Source organism: Arvicola amphibius, chromosome 5 (assembly GCF_903992535.2).
Source record: "Arvicola amphibius chromosome 5, mArvAmp1.2, whole genome shotgun sequence".
NCBI classification, from domain to species: Eukaryota; Metazoa; Chordata; class Mammalia; order Rodentia; family Cricetidae; genus Arvicola; species Arvicola amphibius.
This window is the reverse complement of record NC_052051.1, coordinates 153,734,103-153,752,326: the sequence shown is the minus strand read 5'-3', so window position 1 is coordinate 153,752,326 and position 18,224 is coordinate 153,734,103.

Sequence of the window (18,224 nt, the reverse complement as noted above, 5' to 3'; positions counted from 1 at the left end):
TAAGAAAGAGCATCAGAAAGTAGCTAATTGCTTTTTTATTTTGCAGAAGCAGCTCCGGTTTTATTTTCCTCTGGCAGTCTTGTATTATTAAAAGTTGTTTGATTTGATTTTTCACATATCCAAGTGTTTCAGAAGTACGCGTTTGAGATCCCCATTTAGTGTGCTGCTTTCTTCCCTAAACAGTTCAAAATGAGAGAATAAAAGCGGCAACTCAGAAAGATTCCGCATGCTCACTTCTTTTACAATGAGACCATAATTTCTATATTTCCAAGTAGGAGGGGTAATTTGGATTGTTTTGTTCTTCTGCTCAGCAGCCTAAAGAGGAGAGTTTTCAAGAGACTTCAACCCTTGCTGTCACTGGCTGCTCCTCTGGGCAGAGAAAGCTCGATCCTCACAGAGAACCTGTAGTGTGCAGTGAGCTAGGCAAGACGTCTCCTGAGACACCACATGTGTTGTGGCAAACCAGGTCCCACAAGCCCCATGCGGGGCATGCGGGCCACGAAGATTTAGTTCCCTCTTGTGAAGATTTATAGTGTTGGTTATGATCTGTTACAGGAATCGAGTGGTAAAGAGTCTGTGGTGTGAGGCTAAACACCCATGGGAAATGAGTAACTTTCTCCAGAGAGACTTTAAGGACTCTCCTGAGCCCTCTGCCTCTTCTAGTCATTTTCCCTACCCATTAAACACACACAAACACACACACAACATATACACATACACATACTATGTTGTGTAACACTATTTATGGGGATATGGGAACATCTATTCACCCCAGACAGGGGGCTGATAACAAACCAAAGTACGGACACCACAAAAGTCCAAGATGGCAAACCAATCAGTATTATTGGAGTTCCATATGAAAATATGGGTGAAGGGTTGCTTATAGAAACAGAAATGACTCAAAAGACAGGGGCATCACCAAAGCAGACTCCACCATGGGTGACCGTTCACAAAACCTAGGAACCTGGAGCACAATGTATAGCTTGCAGGCAGTTCAACGGGTAGGACTGTGTCCTTTCCAAGCAGGCCCACTGGCCTTTGTTTCTTTTAGGTAGATCAGCTGGCGTCTGCTTCTCGGAGGCATCTTCTCTGAGAGGTTATTTTTTTTTTTTTTGGCTTGTCTTGGCTTGTCTGAGAGTGGCTCTCAGTAGTCTCTACTCTTGTGGAAAGGGAAGCCTAGTGAATCGGGTCAGTTTCAGGGACTTCCTGAAACTATTTTGAGTTGTTTACTCTCTATCCCAAGGGAGTTTCCCTGCAGTAAAGAGTATTTTGCCTCCCTTGAGAACAGTGGTTCTCTATCTGTGGGTCACAACCCCTTTGAGGGTTTCAATGACACTTTCACAAGGGTCACATATCAGATATCCTGCATATCAGATATTTACATTATGAACCATAACAGCAGCAAAATGACAGTTATGAAGTAGCAACAGAACGATTTTATGGTTGAGGGTCACCACAACATGAGGAACTGTATTAAAGGGTTGCAGCACTAGGTAGGTTGAGAACCCCTCATCTAGATCACCCTGTAGCTTCACCCCTGTTAAAAATACCCTGTCCTAAAATGTCTTGTTTTACTTTCTGTTTACATCCGATAGCTTAAGAAGTTTCCCTCCAAGGAGGAAGATTTTTAACTTCAGAGTTAAGCGCTGGACAGCAGTCTTCTCTGACTTTTTGAAGACATTACTGCCTAGTATAGCTGGAGTTTGACTAGGAACTCCTGACCCCTTAGAGGGCAATTGTTAATACCAATGAATGAAGAAATACATTAAATTGATTTTTAAAGGGCTGTCTATGGACTTCAGCAGAGAAGTATCTGTACATGGCCCCAGTACTCAAAGGACAGTGCCACCTCTGGAAAGTGACAGGCAGTAGACATGTCTATGCAGAGCAACAGCACCGTGGACTACATTGCTATTTATACCTGAATTTTGCAAAACTGATTAACAAAACTGTCTCCATGAAGTTTCATCAAATGAGAAAAATACTCATCAGACACTAAAAGCAGCAACGTGAGTCTTCGCCTAAGTGTTTCTTACCAATGTAGGATTGTAGAGAAAGCAGCCACAGAACACACACAGGTAGGGGGGACAGTTGTAAGCCATAATCTCTGTCCTAACACATGCTGACGTCTGATGGAGACACAGATACACCTGTCCAGAAACCCTGCTGCTGCCCACATCTCGAGAAACCTGTGTATCTCTGTAAGAGAGGATGTTTGAGTGCTATCGAAACATATCAGTCAGTTTTCAGGGCTGAGCCTTCTCCTTTGGGAGGATTATCTGTAATCCTATTAATTTCATACAGCAACCCTCTTGGAAGAAATTTCAACTGAACTGCAAGTTGATCTTGTGGCTGTTGTCAATGCTGCTACCATCTGAGACACAGTCGCCCTCTGCTAAGACGGGATCTGAGCTTATCTAAGTTCCCTGCATAATCAGGACTTGGGTTCAAGCCCTATCGCAGTCAACTGGGGGCAAGGAACTACCAGGTTGTTCAGACTTTACACAGCTCACCTGTCCGGGGAGCCAGGAGGAAGTCGGGCTGCAATTATGACGTGGGCAAGAGTCAAGAGATTGAGCTGCGGAACCAGTCTCTGCTCCCCAGAAGATGAGGCAGATCTGGGAGATAAGCAGATCCATGTGCATATAATCCATAGGTCAGGCCCACCTGACATTAACAGAGCAAGCTTCTCAGGTCTCTGAACCCTGTGTTTAGAGGACCTCTTCCAGGCTAATGTCAGGGAGCCCTGGATTTCTAGCAGCTCTGACCTGGCTCCACTATAGAGCCCTCCTCACTGGCACTCTACAGTTTATCCAGACTTCCCTTCATGGCACTAACCACACTTACTCCCTAGAAACAAACTCAATACCTCAGGCAGCGGACAACTCCCCAACACACCCATCCCTACCCTGGACCTGAGTTCCTAGCTCAGAATGTAAGACCTTGTCCGTTTGACCAAGACAAGATAATCCTGAAAGCTACAAACAGGAGTGACCTGGACACAATTTTGCCTCTGCTGTCTCTGACAATCAATAGCCTCTATCACTATGGACAATTCACATGTATCTGTGTTCAACTGTTGACAGCAAGTACAGTGTGATGGGCGACCGTCTTTGCAGCACCCTGCCTTCGTGGGTCATAGAGTCTCATCTCTAAAGTCAATGAACCATTTCTTCCCACCCTTGTAGGAATAAAATAAAGGTTCTTTCCGTCATGAGTCAACTCTTCAGAGGACACCCTCCATTGCCCAAACAGTCTCTCAAACCTTAGTTTAAGCTACATGAACATGAATGGCCTTTCTCTGGAGAATCCGCAGCTACACACAAATTTGCATGGAATATAGATGACAGGAGCAGTGGACGCTCTGGTTGTTTTGTGGTCACCAAAGTCCCTTCCGACTTCAAACACTATGCAGAGCACAGGCTATCTGGAAGGAGCGTCCCTATAGAAGCTACTATCCAGGTGAACATGGACTGTCACTAAGACTCTGGGAAGCTAGGCTTCTGGGAGGTTTACTTGAGACTCGCGCGCGCACACACACACATACACACACACACACTGCATGTAGATCCATGCACGTTGTATGCAGACACATGAGGAAATGCTCACACACTACGCACTCAGAAGCATGAGCTGAATCGATAGACAACGCCACCAGTTTTCACAGAGGGTTCATTCTCCCGACCCTGAGAGAACTGAGAGAAGGGATAGGCAGTGTGTTGATTCTGAGAGGCCAAAGCCAACACAAGACCGACTTCTTACTGGTCAGTAGAAAAGTAAGAAATACAGGAAGAAAAGTATGAAGCAACAGCAATCTTGTAACAGTGGCGGTAGCAGTAACATCATATTTGGAGTGCTTGAGATTCTCATTGAGCAAATTTTGAGAGTTTGTAAGTCAGTATCAGTCCTATGCTTTTTAATTTTGCTTGTTTGTGAAATCTAAGACCTTGAGAAGTACAGATGAGGGCTAATCCTGATCCCCAGTCATTTTTTATCTCCTTGGACTCCTCTGTAAGCTGTTTTTATCCTCTTAGAAACATGAATTATACCAGAAAATTGGAGTTCACTTAATTTAAAAATAGAATGTACACGTATTCATTACCATGCCTTCTCTGCCAGCGGCATATTAAACTGTAGAAATGTGCTTACAATGACATGGGTGTGTGCGGGGATGTCTTCTTAAAACTTGGATGTAAAAAAAAGTGCCAGGTGAGTCCCCAGTAGACACACAACACTTCTGGATTGCGCGAAGTCTCATGCTCTGAAATAGGAATTCTAGGAAAGATAGTGGGGAGGAAAAATAGTGGGGCCTGGTATACTCTGACAGTGTGTGACCCTGAATCTTTACTCAGCTCCTTGTGTTTACAGTTCCAGTAATAGGGTTTTTAAATATCTCTCTGTAGAAACTAGTTCAGTAGATTCTCTATAATATTGTCAGGGACTGCAATGGAAAATAAACAAAGATGTGGGGCCATCAATCAATCTGTGCTTCACAAAGCAGTAAGATCACCGCTGAAGTTCTTTGAACTAAAGTCAGCTCATGTAACAGGTCAGTTGCTCACCTTCTGGGAGTCAGACTCAGCCCAGGGACTTACTGACAGAATGCCCTTCGGTCCTTCCCTGGTGTCCCTAGACTGCCTCCCTAGTCCATCCTGAGAAGGGAGTTATTGGCTCTGTGAAAATCATGTCCCAGGGGTTATTCGAGGCTGTACCACCAAGCTGGATTGCTCATTTTTATGTGCAAAAGACACACAAAAAAACTTACCAAACATGTTCTTACAGGGGGCAAAAGAAATCAGGGGATACAGCAGCAAAAGGAAGAGGATCTTTAAATGCTGACAAAGCCGCGTCTTTTATTCTTTATCATTTGTAAGAAATAAAGCTTATTTGATTAACCAAAAACCATAGGTAATTATTCCACCTGTGTGTCACTAGATGGATGACAGTTCTTCAGAGTAATGTGACATCAGAGATGGAAAATCGCCCCAACCGTGTACTGACGTCGCTGTAAATCTGTCATCACCAGAATCAGGGCGCTGAAACAAGACTTCCTCTGTAGTCCACCAGTGTCAGCACAGGGGACACACAACCAAGTCGAAGGTGTCGTAGAGACACAGAAAGTGCCAGGTCATAGAGGTCTAGCTGTTGTGACTACAGCTGCCAAGAAGATGGGCACTTGCACAGAATGCGCAATAAAGTACCCACAAACTAAATCCAAGAACACATCAAAGAGATCATCCACCATGATCAAGTGAGTTTTACCCCAGAGATGCAGGGATGGTTCAGCATATAAAAATCTGTCAATGTAATCCACCATATAAATAAACTGAAAGATAAAAATCACATGATCATCTCATTGGATGCTGAAAAAGCCTTTCACAATATTCAATACCCCTTCATAATAAAAGTATTAGAGACATCAGTTATACAAGAGACATGCCTAAATGTAATAAAAAACAATATAGGGCAAGCCAATAGCCAACATCAAATTAAATGGAGGGAAATTCAAAACAATTCCACTAGAATCAGGAACAAGACAAGGTTGTCCACTTTCCATAGCTATTTAATACAGTACTTGAAGCTCTAACTAGAGCAATAAGACAACAATAGGAGACAAAGATGAGACAAATTGGAAAGAAGGAAGTCAAAGCTTTATTATCCACAGATGATATGATAACATATATAAGTGACCCCAAAAATTCCACCAGGGAACTCATATAGCTGGTGAGTACCTTTAGTGAAGTGGCTAGATACAAGATTAACTAAAAAAAAAAAATCAGTAACCCCCTATACACGAATGATAAGTAAGCTGAGAAATAAATCAGGCCACAAATAACATAAAATACCTTGCTGTGATTCTAAACAAGCAAAGACCTGCATAATGGGAGCTTCAAATCTTTGAAGAAAGAAATTGGAGAAGATATCAGAAAATGGAAAGGATTCCCATGCTTGTGGAATGGTAAAATTAACATAGTGAAAATGGCATCTTGCCAAAAGCAATCTATAGTCAATGAAATCCCTTTAGGATCCCAACACAACTCTTTACAGACCTTGAGAGAACAATATTCAGCTTCATATGGCAAAACAAATAACCCAGGATAGCTAAAAGACCCTGTACAATAAAGGAGCTTCTGGGGACATCACCATGCTTCATTTCAAGATCTACTACAGGGCTATAGTAATAATAAAAATTAAAAATAAAAAAAACTCATGGTATTGGCAGAAAAACAGACAGGTGGATCAATGGAATCAAAGACCCAGACATAATCCACACACTTATGGATACCTGATTTTTTACAAAAAAAAAAGCCAAAATTATACAATGGAAAAAGAAAGCATCTTCAACAAATGGTACTGGTATAACTGGATGTTGACTTATAGAAGAATGCAAACAGATCCATATCTTTCACCTGGCACAAAACTCAAGTCCAAGTGGATAAAAAAACTTCAACATAAATCCAGTTACACTGAACCAAATAGAAGAGAAAGTGAGAAATGGCCTTGTACACATTACCACAGGAGACAACATTCTGAACAGAACAACAATAGTATAGACAATTAATAAATAGGATCAACAATTAATAAATAGGACCTCATGAAATTGAAAAGCTTCTGTAAGGCAAAAGACACTGTCAATAGGTCAAATGGCAGCCTACTCAATGAGAAAATATCTTCACCATCTCCACATCTGACAGAGGACTTATCTCCAAAATATATAAAGAACTCAAGAAATTAGATATCAAAATATCAAATAATGCAATTAAAGAATGGGGTACAGATTGTCAATATCAATGGGAGACCCACCCGTTTCTGAATAGAAATGGAGGAGGAGTAGACAGGGAGGAGGAAGAAGGAAGGTGGGGAAAGGGACTGAGAGGAGATGGGGGTGGGGAAACTGCAGTCAGGATGTAAAAAAAGAGAGAGAGAAAGAGAGAGCTTACAAGATAAAAGTAGACAATTTTGAGGGAAAACTACAATAGCATGTATTTTAAATATAAGCATAAAATAATATGAAAGACCAAACAGCTATGAAGAAAAGGCTGTGCAGAGCCCCTGAATGGAACTGCAGGCCATGCAAGTGTTCTCTCACCACCAGGGAGGTGACAGCAGTGTCAGTGCCTAGACAGAGAGTCCTGTGAAAGTGACCTTGGAGAGGTCAAACACACACATCAGCCAGGTGGCCAAGCACAGTCACTAGTCTTGAATCAGGTCGATCAGCCAGACCTTGAAAGGATGTCTGAGACAAATGCTGCCTTCCATTGGTGACTTCTCCCTAAACCCAACACCAAGCACTGTGAGAAAATGCCAGGTGAACTGAGACTGGGCATCACCTGAGAAAAATCTGGTGTTCTTCTTAAGCTGCCAAGGTTGTAGATCTGACAATCTAGAGCCACCATAGACGCTGCCCACTCACGGTCTAACTTTACTGATGACGATAGAACTGTCAGGAAAACCAAATGATGCAGGACACTCCCTTTCTGTATCCTCGAGGCCTCTCTGGAGCACTTTTGCCCCTGCCCCCTGTCTTTGCTAAGGCAGGCCATCCTTCAATAGCCATGAACAGGGTGAGGCAGTCTCTAACTCACAGTTACTGAATCTGCCATCCTGAGATTCCATCCTAACCTTAACTCCATCAGCTGAGGACACAATGTGGACAGGAGAGCTGATCACACAACATTAACAATAGCCTAATAATCATTCAGACAAGCCTGGGAGTCGAAGAGGGGATAAGGAGTTGGGGATGTGTTTATAAAGAGAAGGGATAACACGCAGGAGTCAGTAGGTGGTCATCTCTGGGTGGCTCATTCTCATCCATTGTTTGTATTGTTGAGTCTGCACAGATTCATTCCCATAAGGCGTGTTGTGTAAATTCTCCTGGAGAGGTGTGAACAAATACGACAGACCAGAGAAACCATTCCAACCACGTCTCCCTTAGTGAACCAGTGTGTTTACTGGGATTACTTATAGGAATAGGGTGAAGAATTGCTAGAGGAGCAGAAATGACTCAAAGGCAGGCAGCTGCTTCACCAAAAAGCCCGTGCTGGCTTTGGGAGGACCAATGTTATATCTCATGAGCCTCCTGCGCATTGCAGGCAGTTAGGATGGTGGCAGAGCAGCCTCTGCCGGAAATTGTCACTACTTGTGTGACCTTGCAGGGGATCTTATTTATCACATTTTAGTAGCTTAGTCCTGTGAGTTTTGTTCACTTCTTAGATGGAATGGTTTCACTGGGGACAAGAGACCTAAGCAACAGCACACATTGGCGACTATCTGAAGGAAGAGGGTCTGTCCCCAGGTACCTTGTTAGTTCTTCTCATCTCAGACACTGACTGGCTGTGCCCTGTCACTACGTCTGTGGTCCCCTGAGACAGACCGAGAGACCACTGCCAGTGATGCAGTGTTGCAGAAACCAATGACCGCAATAGCTCAGATTCCCCAGGAAAGAACCAGAAAGAAGAAACAAGGTGAAACAGAGGAAGAGGCCAATTCCAACAAACACGGGTGCTTAGGAGAACTAGGAGCTTGGAGGAGTCGTAGCATAGGGCAGATGTCATCCGGGGGCTTCAAAGACCTACGCTAATGGGCAGGGGCCAACCTAGCACTTGAAGAAGCTACGCTTCAGTCTCTAAGAGAAACCATCTTCTCCAAAAACCTTCACTTGGCACGAAAGGATTCAGCTGATGGGATGAGGCCCCCTGGCTGATCTAGGGCCACCCTGTTCCCCTCAGACACCTATTTCAGTCAGGTGGTTAAAGTGCGCTGACAGTGACCTCTGGGTTCCCATTTTATTGAACAGCTGGGAACAGAGCCTTTTAAATGTTCCTATAGATTGTCATGGGGAGCTCATCCACAGTGGCATTACAGAGGGAATGTGACAAGTGGCCCATGGATATTCAAAGGAAGAAGAGCCATGAAACTTCAGAGCAGAAGAGAAGCCCAAGGGGAGGCTACCTTTTTGGAGGACAGCTTGCTTTTCTTTGTATACAAAGGATCTCCTGGATTCCCCACCCTGAAAGACAGCCTAGACCAGACCCATCTCTTGTCATCCAACGATGACATCTACCAGACAGGGCAGAGTCTGTACCTTGGGGCTGGGGTGACAACGCCAAGATGGCCCATGTCTCTGTATTCCCTGCTCTCTTTCAGCTCAGGAGCCCAGGACTTGGAAGGACTCCAAGGAAGGTAATCATTTTCCCTGGAAAAGAAATCAATCTTGAGCGTCAGGACCTGTGAGGATTTGTTTGGGATATTTTAACCTAAATTGGCTCATCTCACACTCTGTCTATACGAGCACAATGGATGGACTATGTGGAGAGTCGACCCTGTCATTTCAGCTCCTCACCCGCAGACCTGGGTGGTCACAGCGATCCATATGGCCCAGCGATCAGAATTGATTAGGAAGTTGCCTGGGATGGAAGGGCTGGCCAGGCGTGGATCGGCTGCCGGGGCATGGAAACACTTGTGGCTTCTGTTGTCAGGGCAGCAGGCATGCCTTCTGTACTCCTAGGCAAGGAGAAAAAAACAAATAGCCTATCACAGGACGGTCCAAACAGCCACAGGGCTTTAGCAGGAAGCCTCTGCCCTAACCTGAGGAAGGGCCTGTGTAGACAGGATTTCTCCATGCCAATGGATAGGTCATGTGTCCTTGTGTTCCACCAAAAAAAAAGACAAAGGTAAGTCAGTCAGTGTTACTGAGACATCCCCCTTTCCAGTTGTACACACAGCCTACATAACTGTCTCTGGAAACACCCTCCACCCTTCTTCATGCCATGGTGGTAAGCTACCCCTGGATTCATGGGCATAAGCTTAGCTGGGCATCTCGAATTAGTCCTTCCAGCAAACAACTTGGAATGACCATGAACTTGATGTTTTTATAAAGGAAGGCATACCTACTAGGATTGTCCACATGGTGTCCTCGACTGAGACCATTGTCAGGACAGGGATTCTGACCTGCTGAATATGAAAAACAAGCAATGTTTGTGTTTTCTAGTCAGTGAGGACTCTGCTCCTAGGGTGAGAAAGCACTGTGGTCACCCTCTTCCCGCTTCCACATGCCTCCACTTCAATAACTTCCCCAAGAGAAAGTTCACAGAGCTGTGCAGGCCGTATGCTTCTCTATATACCTGATGTTCATGTCATCAGAATGAGAAAGGATGAATCATTGAAGGAACCAGAAATCACGACGGGTATGGGATAATTGGCATAAACCTGAACTCAATGTAAGGAGCAGGACCCGCCCATCTCACCTGCCCTCTCTATCCACCAAGGCTTTCTAGCTACCTTTTCTCAGCTGTGACAAAAGTGTGGCAGGTGGATACAGGATCCATGACCCATCTTATGCTCCCTTCTGTTTGAGGGAGCAAGCCGAGGATTCAGTGATAATCCAGCAAATCTTGAATTCCCTGCAGGTGGTTGCAGAGGGCTCCAGTCACACAGCCACCTAAACCTACTCACCACATGAAACCTGACTTCTACAGAAGCCCTGTAGAGGGGACAGTGGCCTTTCTCCTCACCTCAGAAGCCACGGTGCATTCTCATTTTTTTTGAGTAAAGTCACAAACCAAGCATTCTGCCTGGAAGGGCTGGTCTTTGATCATGGGCACCCAGCGTGGACTGTCATTCTCTGGATTCTCAACCAGTTTCCAGACTTTACCCAAGTTTTAATGCCTGGGAATATATTGAAGGAGTGTGAGTGAGTTTACACACGCATGTGTATTCATGTAGTACCAGCCAACATGATTACAGGACCTTTTGCTCCATCTATGAACAACTCTTTCTTCAAGAAACCACTCAGTTTTTAGGCACAAACCCTGACAGCCCTTGCTTGCTTCCAACTGTTTTAATATGAAAGTTTCACTGCCCTCACTCCCAGTGGGTGGCATACAGCCCTCATTTGCTTCTCACATAACCATGGCATCCTCTTTCTTCACCTTTGACCTTAGGCCTATGATCAAGTGGGTCAAGATTTTGCATAAGATCAGTCCTTTCTGTCTATCACTGACACCCCCTATCAAGGACACACCACCATAACTTGCAGCAACAAATGTTTCTAAGCCCTGTAACAATCTGAAGAAGTCTCTCCATAGGTGACAGTACTTGGAACCAGTACAGATCCTGGTCCTAGTATTCATGAGGGGCATGTGCAGGAGCTGCCCTTTGGGATTCTCCAGGCCCCACCAGCCTCCACAGCATCCAGCTGGAACAGACCCCTGATGTTCAGAAAATCCCTCTGCACCATTATCAGTACTAACCATTTCACCATGCAAGAGAGCATCCCTCAGGAATGCACAGGCCACGGTGTATTTCTGGGAAACTGTCCAAATGATGATTTTTCACAATCTAAAATGCATGGGTCTGGGGAGATGGCTCCATGGGTAAAGATCTGAGTTCTGATGGCCAGCAGCCACATAGGAAGCTGGGTATGGCTGTGAACGCTCCTGTAATCCCAGCAATGGAGGCAGAGAAGGCAGAAGGATTGCTAGGGCTTCAGCCTGCCAGCCTAGCCAAACAAGCAACAAGGAAAAAAGTAAACAAACATAAACAATGGTGAGATCTAGGTTCAATGAGAGAATGAGAGACATCATAAGGGAATATGATAGAACACAAGAGAGAAGGACATCTTTAACACCTTTGCCTCCACATATACATGCATGTACCAGCACACCTGCACACATGTACATATCCACACACATATGCATGTACACACACACACATACACACAAAATAAATAAATAAATAAATAAATAAATAAATAAATAAATAATCCAAACACACTGGCTTATATGCTGACTTCCTTACTGGTCCTTCCCTGTGGTTTTTCTCCAAGAATTCTGGTACTTTGTACTCCATTCTTATGAACCTTTGCCATCTCTTTATTGTTCCAACATACATTCATGTGTTAATATCATCAGGGTCTTAGCAAATTATACTGTGCATTAATAGATATTAATTTTAACTATTTGTTTATCTTTTTTCATATTTTTAATTAATTCCCCATGACCTTATATTTTTCCAAATTATGTAGTACTGCTGTTTAAAATTCTTTCATAGACAAAGTAGAGAATGCTTTGTGAATTTTTTAATAATATGAATAGGTACCTAAGCAAAGTATGCTTACCTGGTAAATACCATCTCTGCCCTGAAATGAAGTCTGTGTATAGACATGTGGTTCTGGTACCCTGAACCAGAGGTACTCTGCCTCCCCACTCAATGCTGTGGTGTTAGAATGTTCTGGGTGCTTGTCTGTCTGTCGTCTGTCTGTCGTCTGTCTGTCTGTCTGCAGGGATAGCACAGGCTGGGATGGGAGCAGAAGCTTGGAAGGATTGGAGGAAACATACACAGAGGGGGAAAACTCCTGTTTTTTAACACAGTGATCTCCTGGAGGAGGGAAGTGTCATTTAAAGAAGGAATTTGTACATCTCAAGTGAGAGCTACTGGGACACAAACCCTGTGAAACAACCTGCTTGCTCAGCGCTCCTTACACTTGCGTGTTACAGTCTGTGTGCCCCCATCCCTTCTGCTCATACCACCCTGCAGAGATGGAGGTGGTCTTTAGTGAGTCCAGAAAGGGCCAGGATGAGAAGGCTGGTTTCTGAGCTGTGGAGTACAGGTCAGCAACTGTGGGAATGCACGCTGTGCTGCTTGGCTGTGGAGTATGGGTCAGCAACTGTGTGAATGTGAATGTAGGCTGTGCTGCTGGTCCTAGCACTGGGCTTTGTGCAGAGAACCTCGGGGCTAGCAGCAGGAAGTCCCACACTTTCCATGTCCCAAGTTTCCAGATCTAAAAAATAGACAAAGGATGAAAAAACAGATAAAGTAAAACCCCTTCTCCCTCAAAATCTGAGACAAGGTGACAAAGCCTCAGATTTACCTTTGAGGGCCACTCATGGAGATCTTTACACAAACCAAAGCATCATTAATTCTGAAAGGGGGTGAAGACAATAGTCCCCAAGGGCAGATATTTCTGAGTAAGGCACAGCATCCCTAGAGAAGCTTCCTGATAGAATTAGTACCTAATACTTCACTGTTTTATGGACCAGGGAGAGAGTACCCAGGAGAGGTGGCAGAATGTGTTTCTTTGTATGGACCTGGATCGTGGAGCCTAGAGAGACTCTTGCCGGCAGGACAGGGAGCAGACTGGGAGCAGACACCTGCAGAGAGATGTCTCACCTGCCGCCTGTGATTGATAGGGGAAATCCGGAATGCCACAACGGTGTTCTAGGTCCTTATGGCTTGAACACATGTGCTTTTCCATCTGAGGAAGATCTTTCTGGGAAGCACCATGCTGCCCCTGTGTCCACTGGAGAGCAGGGACCTTAAAAGGCCATGAAGGAGAAGGAACTCTATGGATTCCAGGCCCCTGAAGAAAACCCCTTGAGGAAATATGAAGTCCTTTTTCTTGTCCCAGCCTATATTCTTCAACATTCATGGGTCCAGGTTTGATCTTTGCACTGAGGAGTCAAAGAGCTGGAGGCAGGAGCCCTTGCCAAAGTCAGGCCTGACAATCATTGTGTGAGGAGAGAGGGGGTGTTGTATGGAGGTCACTGAGGAAGGGACAGGTGAGTGAGATCACTAGAGAGGCAGGAGTGAGACAAGGTCTTAGCTGACTAGACAGGCTTGTCCCTGGAGAAACAGTCATTGTTGTTGCTCTTGGAAGTATAACTTCATCTTGACTATGATGGTAAAACTTTGGCATGTAATTCTTGAAAGCTAAACTCAAAACGCTCCAAGACAATCATGTCACAGATGGTTTGCCAGCAACACACTTATTAGGAAATGTCAGTGACAGGCCTGTTATCCCATCTGCAAGGGAGGCCAAGGGAGAAAGAGACCAAGATGAAGGCCTGTCGGGGTTTCAGAATGAGTTCCAGACCAGCCTGGGCAACTTAGTAAGATGCTGTCTCTAAACAAAACATAGAAAGAGGGTTGGGAGGTAGCTCAGCAGTAGAGCTCACTTGCATGTGTGGGGTCATGGGTTTAATCCTCACTGTTACAAATAAAGAGGAAAAAGATGGGGAGAGTGGGGAGGGAAGGGGGAGAAGGAAAGAAGGAAGAGATTTTAATAAACATTTTAAAACATATTTCCTATTTGTATGTTGTAATTTTCATATTCAGCCTCCCGCTGAGTTCTAAAATTTCAAGAAATATTAATCTTTTCTGTTACTTCCAGCAATAGCGTACATTTATGTCATACTGTGTATATCTCAAGAGTTGGTCACATTTTTTTCTTCCCTTTTCTTTGTTTTTAGTTTTTTGCCTATGTTGAGAATCACCGACTTTCAGGATAATTATTAAGCATGAATGTCTGTGTGGAACAGAAGGAGCGGAGCCTGTGTGAAGGAAACAGGGATTGCTTTCACCTGCTCTTCTGTGAAAAGTCTGCTTTTCTCCTCTGTGCTCCCGAGACTGTGGTGCTCCCTCAAGAGTGGCTGCACACTCCAAGTCTACACTGATCACACCTGCTACCAGTGAAGCTCCTTATTCTTAGCCCCCCTCATGCTGCACCTCATTCCTTCCTGACCCAGCATACAATACACACTGAGAAGGGGCGCTGGCTTCACATCTGATTTTAACACTCTTGAAACAGAGTTGCTTTCTTTCCATTTTAAACTGTTTACGCTAATGTATAAAGATATATTTGCCACGTATTTAGCAACTTTTTAAGATCTCCATTATTATTTATAAAAGTAATTTTTCATCTTTAAATCCCATCCTTGGTGAAACTGCTCTGGAAATACTCTCCGAGGCACACCCAGAGGCTTGCCTTCTACGTGGTCATAAATCCAGTCAAATCTAATGGATGATAAGGACTACCACACTGATAGTGATAGATTTCCCATCACAAAACTGGAGGATGCTCTCACTTGTCTTCTAAGATGGGAAGCTTTTCAGTTTTCCTCAGATGTAAGCCACAGTGCTATTCCCTTGCTCATCATCTCTAAACTCGGAAAAGAATTTATTTACCGGAGGCAGAGGCAGGCGGATCTCTGAGTTCGAGGCCAGCCTGGTCTACAAGAGCTAGCTCCAGGACAGGCTCTAGAAACTACAGGGAAACCCTGTCTCGAAAAACCAAAAAAAAAAAAAAAAAAAAAAAAAAGAATTTATTTACCATCTTTTAATCTTCCGAGGCAAAAATTCTACAAATCTATCATTGATGTCTTGAGTAAGTCGCTCTCTGCATGGAGCGCCATCCACTGTGACATTGATCAAGACAAAGAGAATTGTCCCCCAAACTCAAAGGCACTTCCAAGGGAGAGGAGCTGATGGAAGCCTGTCCTACGATTTGGTGTTGGCTCCTTAGATGATCCCACCTGAGGCTTTTGGCCTCAGTCCCCAATCCATCCCAGATCGTGATTTCATATCATTGCTACTTCTACGTGGTCCCCACACATGACATCTAACCAACACTCAGTCCCCAGCATGGAGCAGTCAGCCTATGCTCCCAGAGCAAGACAGCGAAAGAAGCCCAAAGTTCTCAGCCTCCAACACACTGGTGATACGTGGAGCCGTCAGGGGTTACAAGCAGAACTTCTAAACTGGAAGGACCCTCTGCACCTTCTCAAACAACCTGAGCCAGCGCTGTGAGGCAGAAAAAGAGAAAGGATTATTGATGAGCACAGGGTCTTGCCAGACCTCTATGCCAGGAGGTGGGCGGCATTCATAATTCAGCTTCCTACGACAACGTGGCTGTGGGCCCAAAGCAGCAGCAGCCACTCACCCGGCTCTATCCTCACCCATTTCTCATGCGCATGCACAGAATTCGTCTCCATCTGTGGCACTGGAGGACATGTTGGGCTTTCCTCCCATAAGCATGTCTCCGCGACAATGCAGCATGCCCAGTGAGACCTGTTCGAGGTAAATGAGAGTCACTGGGTCCAGATTCACAATGGGAAGCAATGTGCCAGTGCCGGACTTCCCATGAGTAGGATTCTCACTACTGTATGGAGCCAGAGCACAGAGAGGAAAGGACTTCAGCCATCAGACATCCACAATAGTTTGTTCCAGAAATTCCCAAGGTGACTTCCATGAAAGCCTGTAGGTGACACCTTCCTTCCCTTTGGACCTCTCTATCCAAACAATAAGTGGATTCTTTCAGAAAACCCCAACCTCCCCTGTGCAAGCCACTAGGTATGTTTGCACACTCTCAGGATCACACACACATACACACACACACACACACACACACACAAAACCCTCACCATGTACCCGTGTGGAGTTGAGGAAAGAGTTGAAACTGAGCAGTTGGGAAACATCTGCTCCAAATGGTGCCCCAAGAAGGGCTTAACATACTAGTGACCTGGGTGTCTTTGTAGCTAGGGAAGAAGGGAAAATGTCTCAAGATCCTTCACTCTGATTTCTATGAAGAAAGACATGGAACCACACGGGTTTTATTTCCCAGATCCCAGTCCTGGGGGCCTTTGTAAGGAAGCCGTGTCGGTCTTGGCTGCCCTTTCTCGACTTCTGTTGTTTTCTAGGGCTCAGTGGGATGAGGAGTCTGTGCTGTGGCGAGACATGCCAACAAATTGCATCACTTCTGCCTCGGTGACCAAGGACAATGACATGCCATATGCCAGCGGCAGGAAAAGAATGAGACTCATTTACACTGGCACCCGGTGATGTGGCCATCAGCTTTCCGAGACTGTCTGCGGCAAATTGGAAGGTGGCAGAGAGGCAGCACCCCGGGCTTCCAACTACAGGACAGAGAGGGCATGGATGGAGGCACCAGGTCCCACAGGGTGGAGGTGCCCTTCATGGAGGAATGTTAGCCTTGCTGTCTCAGAGGAGGCCTTGAGTGGGGTCAGCATCTGCTCCCTACACTGAAGGGAAAGAAAGGGACTGGGTGTAGCAATGCCTTCCAGCTGCTTCAGGAAACAAAAACTCAGTGGGTGCCATATACAGAACATTCAAAGCCTCTGCCTGTGCAGGCAGCCTGCCACAAAAGCCTGCCCCGCCGGTGACCCCATGCCTGGACCCCACCCCAAGACTGTGCAGCTCATGTCCAACCTCCAGTCTCTCTGGCAACGTGTTGTTTTTCTCCATACATGGTCTCGAGGACTCAGGTAATGATTAAAGAGCCAGTGCTCTGGCGACATGAGTCGCTAATGAGGAGATCGGGGGTCACCCTCACATGGCAGTCAGCCAAGGGCTCACCCAACTCCACTGTCCTTTGCACTTGTTCTAAGGGCAGTGAGGAGACAGATAGCAATCATATGTCCCTCCTTCTTAATCGCTGCAATTAACCATTGTCAGAGGCAGGTGAGCATAGAGTGACATCCTGGCAAAGTCACACACACACACACACACACACACACACACACACACACACACACAATAATATAATTGGCATGTGTGGTGAGTTCTGATCTGATTTTAGAATGGCCCAGGAAAATGAACAAACCCAATTGCTGCTACCTGTAAGAAGCATAACCTCAATGACAAAGAGCTAGCGTGACATAACAAGGCCCAGCTCACAGGACACCACAGCAGAGGCAGGCAGTCCACTGAGAATAGCCAGTCCTGGCCTGAAGCCACCATAGGCTGTGCCCTGAGGCTGGAGGAAGCCCACAGCTGAAACTGAGAAATAACTAGCAAGGCAAGGTCTCTCAGGCTCCCTGCCCACAGGAGGTTAGAAGAAGCTCTAACAGCAGTACCCCCATCCCATCTGGTTTCTCAGTCCAGCCTTGGGGCCAGAAAGTTCATCCCAACAGGACCTCTCCCCTAGAAAGAAATATAAACAGAGACTACTCTTTCATTTCCCAGCTGTCCAGACCAAATAATCAAACAGAGACTATATTAATTATAATACTGTTTGGCAAATAGTCAAGCATATTGCTAACTCATATATCTTAAATTAACCCACTTCTATCAATCTATATATCCAAGGATGTGGCCTACCAGTAGGCATCTTTCCACTTCAGTAGCTATATGGCACCTCCCAGATTCTTCTCTCTCTCTCTCTCTCTCTCTCTCTCTCTCTCTCCCTCTCTCTCCCTGTTCTGACTTCGCACCTGGTTTTACTCTGCTAAGTCATTGGCCCAAAGAACTTTATTCACCAACCAATAAATGCAACACATATACAAAAGGACAACCCATATCATCTCCTCTTTTCTGTCTAATTAAAAAGTAAGGTTTTAACATTAACATAGTAAAATTATATATACTAAAGAGTTATCAAGCAAGAATTATAGTTACAATATTTAGTCCATTGACATGTGGCAAATTGA